Source organism: Pinus tabuliformis, chromosome Q (genome assembly GCF_031772625.1).
Source record: "Pinus tabuliformis cultivar Carrire ecotype Pingquan chromosome Q, CPIR1, whole genome shotgun sequence".
In the NCBI taxonomy this organism is placed as follows: Eukaryota; Viridiplantae; Streptophyta; class Pinopsida; order Pinales; family Pinaceae; genus Pinus; species Pinus tabuliformis.
The window spans coordinates 739,675,510-739,684,096 of record NC_142296.1 but is presented as its reverse complement, the minus strand read 5'-3'; positions in this window follow the sequence as shown (position 1 = coordinate 739,684,096).

Below are 8,587 nucleotides of genomic sequence, written 5' to 3'. Positions count from 1 at the left end.
ACCAAGCTACGACCCTGAGAAGTTGGTTGCCCAACTAACCCCAACGGGTCCCATAAACTCTTGGTGTTACATCTCCTCGGGTTAGGGTTTTGGTTGTTTAGAGTTTTCTCTTATTGTTCAATAATAAAAATGCCTTGAGCCTCATTGTAACTCAGTTCATAGGCATGTAGCCGCCACATATCTTCTCAGAGATAAGCTATCATCGCCCGAGCTAGTCTCATTTCCATTTTTTTTGTAAGCATATTTCATTATTTGAATTAATGAGAGATAGTGTTATTTCTGTTGCATCTCAGTATTTATGGTTATATCTGTAATTTGTTGTGTTACTGTTTAAATTTGGATCAACTCTTGTCTTGGATGCCCTACCACATTCTCAAAGAGTTTCGGATGCCAGATGATTACACAATCCTCCATTTTTCCTTCCAAACTGAAGACAAGAATGTCGTGCCTAACTCTCCCTCTTAACCAGGGACGAGTTCCAAGTTTCTATTTACTCAGAAACTTGCTCGAGTTCCTTTGCTCATAGGAACTTCCCAGAGCTCCCTCTTACCCACGAACTCTATCATCAGTGCTTTATAGGGTCTTCTAGTTGATTAGTGATCCGAGACTTTGATATCATCAATTTTTTCACATGTAGGGTTCAACCATCCATCACTTTCCTCTGTCATGTCATTCCTTTTTTCTTGGAAATTATCCTCCTTGGCTCAACATCTAGGGCTTCCTTCATAAGATTCTTTGTTTCACTTTCCTTCAACAGTTATTACTATGGATCACAAGGTACATAGTTGTGACATCCTTCACAACTCTCCTTTCCTTGATCTTGCACACATACCCAGACTTTTCCAAGAGGTCAGATCCCAAAAAAAAATTACATATTACCTTTTGGTGATGGATTTTTCCAATGACATCTTCTTGTAGGTATCAATCATCATGCATTCATGTTGACACATCTCCCAAATGATATATGTTGTCAAGGGTCCTCATCTGTTCAGACTTCCATCAAAGTCTTCACATCATTCCGGGAGTTTTTCTGGTCAATTCTTCCTGATCCTCTGGATGTTGACTACCTTCGTCATGGTTGCATGTTTCAAAATCTCTTATATCCTCATGTCTTCCATTCCCGGGAAATCTCATAGTTCTTCAATGGTCATCAACTACCTCATACTACATAATGAGGACATATTATGTTGATTTCATCTAGTCTGACTTATGTCTTTTTGCATCCTTTCAAAGGAGGAGACCTATTCCCTTTTTTATCATGTTTGATCTATTTTATCTGCAACCACATATCATGACATTACAATATCAAATTCAAATACAAATATACTCATACATACCTTATTTTCCTTCTGGTATTTTCCTGAAGCTTCCTTGATTGAAAAGATTTGCAATCCCTTAGTCTACTCCATTCTTCATGTCATTGAACCACCAACTCATGAGTTCCAAGAGTTGGAATTTCTGACGAGACATTTGATTCCTTCCTAAACTAGGAAATCCTCCGGTATGATCTCTATCAGAGAGATCCTTCAGGATCTAGTACATCCCCATCTGGCATATATTTCCTTTAAATGACTTCTTCCTTTTCTTCAATGTATAACAAGATTCCCAAGAGCTATGTTCTTCATGATTCCATACGAGCTCTTGATGCCACGATACATCTTACTATGTTCATATTTGCAGGGACTTCTGATAGGATCCTTTTGAGAGGGATACCATCTCATCCATAGTGGAGATCCATTACTCCCTCTTTCTCTTGATCCTTTCCTCAGCTTTCTCCATCTATCAAGTAATATTTCCATAGTACTAATATTTCCTCTGCTTATCTGCACTTATTTGTATTCTATCATTTTGCATTTCTCTATCTGACATAGAGACCATAGACTGTTGGTCGATGTAACCTTTTTGTTTATGGACATCTATTACCTTTCTTATCAATATCAGTATCAATGATGATTATTTTCCCAGATCTCTCCATTTATATTTCATGAAGATATTTCTTCAGTCTTTGGCGCCTTCTGCACTTTATTTCAGAGAGTATATTCTTTTGTGTCTCCTTTCTTTCTTCATAGAACCTTAAGAGTTCTCATGACTTCAAAGGAGACCTTGAGGTACTGACTTCACTCCTTCATGAGGATTTTGTCAATCCCACTGCAAGAACTTTGTCTAACCTGTAGATTTTCTTGCACTGATGAAGTCAATAAACCAAAACTTCATTATAGAATAAAAGATACTTACTTGATATGTGAAGACAAGAACTTCACCTTGATCATGTTGACAGTAGTTGAAGCAGATATTTTGGCTGAGATCCTTAGATTTCCCTTCAACAAATTGTTGATACTTTTTGAATTGAATTTTCTTGCCATGATCCATATAATAGCTTCTGATTTGATTATTGTTCATATACATTCTCAGATCTGATATCTAAAGAAGGATCCAAACTGAGTTGTGGATGATCTTGTCAAAATTGTTGATGAGATCTGAACATTGTTGATATCTAAAACCCTTGCTACTGCATATTGATCTCTGATCTAGGGTTTGATTCTGCCATGTAGATCTTCAGCTGCTTTGATGTCTTGATTCTTGAATGACTCTTCTCTGCACTTATTTTGACTATTAAAACCATTCCCGCTGATAACATGTTGAAGAATCTAGGGCAAGTATATTTAGAATGATTCTTCTTAGCATGATAACAATTTGTGAAGTATTTATGCAATTTAATCTTAGCTTGATCTTTCATTCATTATTAATGTGTGTGAGTTAGCTTCATCAAACTGCTACCAAAACAAAAGAGACAAGAACACAAATGATTGCTTTTTTGCCAGGGCCAAAACCTCTCCCTCTTGGAGAGGAAAACCCATGCAAAATTCTTCTTATAGAGATTTCATTGACAAATACCAAGACCATAACCCTTGACACAGTTAGCCTCTCCAAGACCAAGATACCTTATCCTCCTCCTTGTTGAGATCGACATGATTTCTGCACTGTTGAAGCCATTGTTGTTGCATCACTGAGATTTTCATCATAGCCTCTTCATTATATTACAGAGATCTCTTTGTCTTTATTAAGATCTTTCATTGTGACCTTAATTCTCTCCCTTGATCAATGCACCGAGGGCTTCATTGTTGTTACACCATACTTGGATCATCACAGTACCCTCTCTGGAATCGTCATCATGTTGACTGTGAGCAGCAGAGAGTATACGTTATAACAAAAGTGTCGAGACAGTGAGGGCAATGATAGAATCATTGTGTTTCTCCTTAAGCCGAGATAGTGAGACTGAGACTATACGAGGACAGTCAGGATTCTGAGGTTCTTTCCATCACAGAAATACATTCACTACCATGGAACAGGTCCACCGAGATTGTGATTACATCCTTTCTTGCACTGAGATCCATACCTTCCATTGTTGTCAAGACTGTATCTTCAATACTGTAATAAAGTATAACAATACACTGCGAGGATATGCGAGGAGGTAAGATACCCTTATATGCTGAGATAATATGTCGAGTATGTAAGTCACTTACGTTTAGGCTACTACAGGAATGTCATTGAGTTCAATGAATCAGAACTGTTATGTGAAATCATATATTTCGAGATTGTTATTATAGGAAGTGTGTCTATCCCAGAACGCATGCTGCCATGGTGTTTACATCCACAATCTTCCCTAATCTATCCATCCGAGAACTTCACCTTTAAAACATAGGTAAGCCGAGAGTAGATTAGTCTGATTTCTGCTACTCCTTATACCCATCCAAGGAGGCAGTTGTACCCTAGATCTAGCCCACTGAAATGTGGATCTTTTGCTCCTTCATCACCCAAAATTTCAAAGACCAATTGTGAAATTTCTTGAATGATTTGCACTAACCCTTCGTGGGTATATATAGTAGTTTTTGTACATATAATCATCCGACGTGACCTTCTGCTCAAGCCGACGTGACTTTAAATTATTCATTTAGTTTATTTTGGAGCCATAATTAAGATCTATTGTTTTTCACTTGCAGACTTCTTGGAGGATTTTGCTTGGTCTTTGGAGGGCTGCTACACATCTTGTAGGCTATAATACATTGCACGTAGGCTCTTAAAGAGCTCTTCAATACATGACATGACTCTTTGACAATGACATAAAAAAACCCTAAAGACATCAAGAAGTCTTTGATTAATTACACTTCTTGCTCATGAAACCCATGAGGCAATATTTACAATAATAATTTATTACATCATTTACAAAGATCATGTCATTATGAAGATCGAACCTAGTTAGATTTTCCTCAACATTTTGGATGTTGATTGCGTTCATCATGGTTGCATAGCTCATGATATCTTCCTTCCTCACACATTTCATTCTCAGGGGTTTCTAATAAGAGTTTTGTAATCATAGTTAATCACTGCATACTTTATATGAGGACATATTATGTTGATTCATCTATTGTGACTTATGTCTTTCTGCATCCTTTCAGAGGAGGAGGTCATTTTTCCCTGATCATGCTTCTCAAGATAGAAGTATTGATCCATGTTACCTACAACCATACGACATGACATTATGCAATTTAAACATAAACATACATTCATCATTTTACCATTAAGTCATCTAGGCTTCTTCCAGCAGCTTCCTTGATTGAAGTGTCTTCAACCCCTTGATATGCTTCTTTTATTATGTCATCATAACATCATCCATGAATTCCATAAGTTGGAGTTCTTGATGAAACACTTGCTTCCTCTCTAGATTAGTGAATCCTCCTATAAGGATTCCATCAGAGAATCTTGAGGATCTTTCATATCCCCATCTGGCAAATGTTTCCTTTTTGACATGATGTACGATGAGGCATGTCCTGGATGACTTCTTCCTTTCCTTCAATGTCCAATGAGATTCTCAAGAGTTATATCCTTCATGTTTGATTGTCATGGAGTTTATCCTTCATAATTCCCATGGTGATGCCACGAGCTCTTGATTCTAATGCTCTCATGATGCCATTATGCATCTTAATATCATGGTCATATCTAAAGATTTAGAAGCTTATGATAAGACCCTTTTTTTGTGAGGGATGCCATATAAACATAGTGAATATTTGTTGCTCCCTCTTTCCTTGACCCTTTTCTTCAGCTTCCTCCATCTTTCCAGCGATATGAACTTCTTTTCACAATCTTTCCATAGCATTGTTTTGTCTTTCTTATCAATTAGAACAATGATGATTGTCTTCTTATCATCTTTCCTAGATCTCTCAATTGAGATCTCATGAAGATATTCCTTCATTCTTTGATACCTTCAACCAGGTCTAAGTGATATGACCTTCTTCACTGCATTTCATATATCTCTTTTATGTCTCCTTTCTTGCTACGTAGGGATGAGAGGACCTTAAGAGTTCCTTCCCATGAATTCAAAGGAGACGTTTTTCTTGATATGTTCACTGACTTCTTTTATCTATGAGGATTATGACAATCCTCCTAATTTCATGCAAGGACTTTTGATGACCTATCAAACCCATAGATATCCTTGCAATCATGAATTCAATTAACCAGACTTGATTATAAAAATGAAATATACTTACTTGACAAGTGAAGATGAACTCTTCTACTTACTTTGATGCTTGTTGGGAGAAGATGTATTGGAGTTTTCCTCTTGGATGATATTCTCTTTGATGGAAAGCTTTTCTTCAATGGAAAAGGTTGCTCCTTTTTTATGAATATGCTCTACTGCTTTCCTTCGATGATTTTCTTCTAGTGCAAGGAAATGATCCTTTCTTTTATAACCTTGAAGATGATGACAATTATTTTTCTTCTTCAATATGCTTTTCCTTCTTTTGTAGATCAAGATTGTTTCTAGGGTTTCAACTTTCTCCAAGTTGATGTGATCTTCATTTTCAAATCCTTCGAGCTATCTTTTTTTGTAGACAACTTGATGAGGGTCTTGGTGGCCTTTTGATGATGATTGTGGAGACACAAGTTCTTGTTTTTGTAGGTTGTCTCCTTCATTACATAAACAAAAACCCTTGTTGATATAGACTATTGTTGTGTTTCTAGGGTTTCATCAAGATCAAGTTTGTTTATTTAATGCATATCTTGATTTCCTTCAGCTTGCCTTGATGTCCTGCTAGAAACTTGATCCTTGAAATTACTCTTTTCTTCCCTTCCTTTGACTGTAACCATAGCTCTGATACCATGTTGAAGAATCTAGGGCATGGAATTAATGAGATTCTTCTTAGTGTGATAATTATTCGTGAGGTAATTAACATTTATATTATTAGCATATTCTTTAATGTTAGTGTGTCTTCTTTAATTCATCAAATTCTACCATAACAAAGAGATAAGAACACAAAATTTTGGCTTTCTTCCAGGGAAAAAAGCTCTCCCTCTTGGAGAGGAAAACCCACACAAAATTCTTATAGAGATTCCAATTGACGAATACCAAGACCATGACCCTTGACATACTATGCCACTCCAAGACCAAGACACCAATCCTCTTCTTCGTTGTTGCTAAGATCATCATCATCACAGTTGCTTCATTGAGGTCATCATCACAGCATTTTAACTCAGATATTCATTATAACAATGAGATCATTATTGCATCTCCATTGTCACATACTTACTAAGATATTCATTGTTTCTTTATTGAGATCATATTTGCCTTATGTAACTATGTTTTCATTGAGATCGTGACTTCATTCAAACCGTTCCAATGTGTATTGTTGTGAGATCTATTTATCACAATTACACCGAGATGGGATCACTGAGATTCATTGTGATTGTGTTCAATTATGATTGTGTTCAGAATGTCGAGACAAAGTATGTCTCTGTTTGATCATCGAAATCTTCTCATTACAACTATCCCGAGACTTTGACTCAGATGTCACGTAAACTTTCTTTACAAGTGTGTTGGGATTATATCTGTCCATCCTCAATTTTTCAAGAAACCTAAACCTCCATTCCATCCATCTTCAAGCAAAATTGTCTCCCCAAATCAGACAGTTTCATTCAACACCAAATGGTTGGATTTAGGCCAATTGTAACATCTTGATATGCAGCATTAGTGCTTCCACCAGCATCCCAACTTCACGATTTTCCTTAGGGGTATTTGAAACATTTGTCCAAATTCAACAGAGAAACTGAGCCATCTGCAGAATACCACTTGATTGCATTTCTTGACTTCGCAGATAATATGAGCATTGAACATGAGGAGGTTTACACCAGAATTTTTGTTCAATCATTAGAAGGAAATGCCAAGATATGGTTTAGACAAATACAAGCAAATTCTATAAACTCATGGGTTGAATTAACCAACATCTTAAGGAATTAATGGGGAATTAAAAATGATCATGTTTACTATTTAATAGAATTTGAAGATTTGAGAAGAAACCATGGTGAACCTGTTGCAGACTTTATCAAGAGATTCAATAAGATTTATAACAAGATGCCACCATATTGTAAACCCCCAGTCACTATAGCTAAAGTTAGATTTTATAAATCATTTGATGATGATTTTGTTGTAATTCTTAGAGAGAGAAAATCTGAAACCTTAGCAGACATGCAAACTAATGCAATTGAAGTGGAAGCAAATAGGTCAGCATCTAGTAAATTGAAAGAAAAGGCAGAAAACGCTGAAATAAAAATGAAATCCAGAGAGGAAAGTACTTCATCATCAAATACCAAAGAAGAAGAATATAAAATTGATTAAATAACCTATTTATTGATAAATTTATCTAATAGAATTTCAAGAATTGAAACTCAGCCTAGAGTAACCAACCGGTTGCAAATAGACCTCCAGTCCAATATAGAAGACCTTTCACACCTCAAATCTTGCAAAGATCAAATATTGATCAACAAATTCAACCTCCACTAATGATTGATGATCAAGGGTCCTAGAAAAAAAATTAAAAAATAAAATAAAATAAAAAAATAAAAATTGATCACAATGATGTATCAAAAACTCCATTGCTAAGTTCACAACAGGAAGATGTACAGGACTGTAATATTGGTACCACAGAAGAAATCAGAAATGTCAAAGTCTCAGCCTCTTTGCCTCGGGACATAAAAGAAAAATATGTCAGTTTGTTTAAGCAATACAAAGATGTGTTTGCATGGTCATATGAAGAATTGAAAACCTATGACAACTATTATTGAGCACAAAATTCCTCTTAAACCAGAACCTAATCCATTTCAGCAAAAATTAAGAAGAATTAACCCAATCTTACTTCCTATTATTGAGAAAGAAGTAAGAAAATTGTTGGATGCTAAAATAATTTCTCCCTTAAGATATTCTGAATGGATAGCTAACCCAATACCTATTAAGAAGAAAAATGGAGAAAAAAGACTATGTCAATTTTAGGAACTCGAACAAATTATACCTAAAAGATAATTATCTTGTAACAAAAATGGATCAATTGCTCCAAAGAGTATCAGGTTTTGACCGAATTTCAATGTTGGATGATCTTTTTGGATATAACCATATCCAAGTTAGTCAAGAAGACGGAGAAAACTCTGCATTCACAACTCCCTAGGGCACTTTCATGTATGCCAAGATGACATTTGGTTTAATCAATGTTGGAGCAACATTTCAAAGGGCAATGGATATGGCATTTGTTGGTAAGGTAAA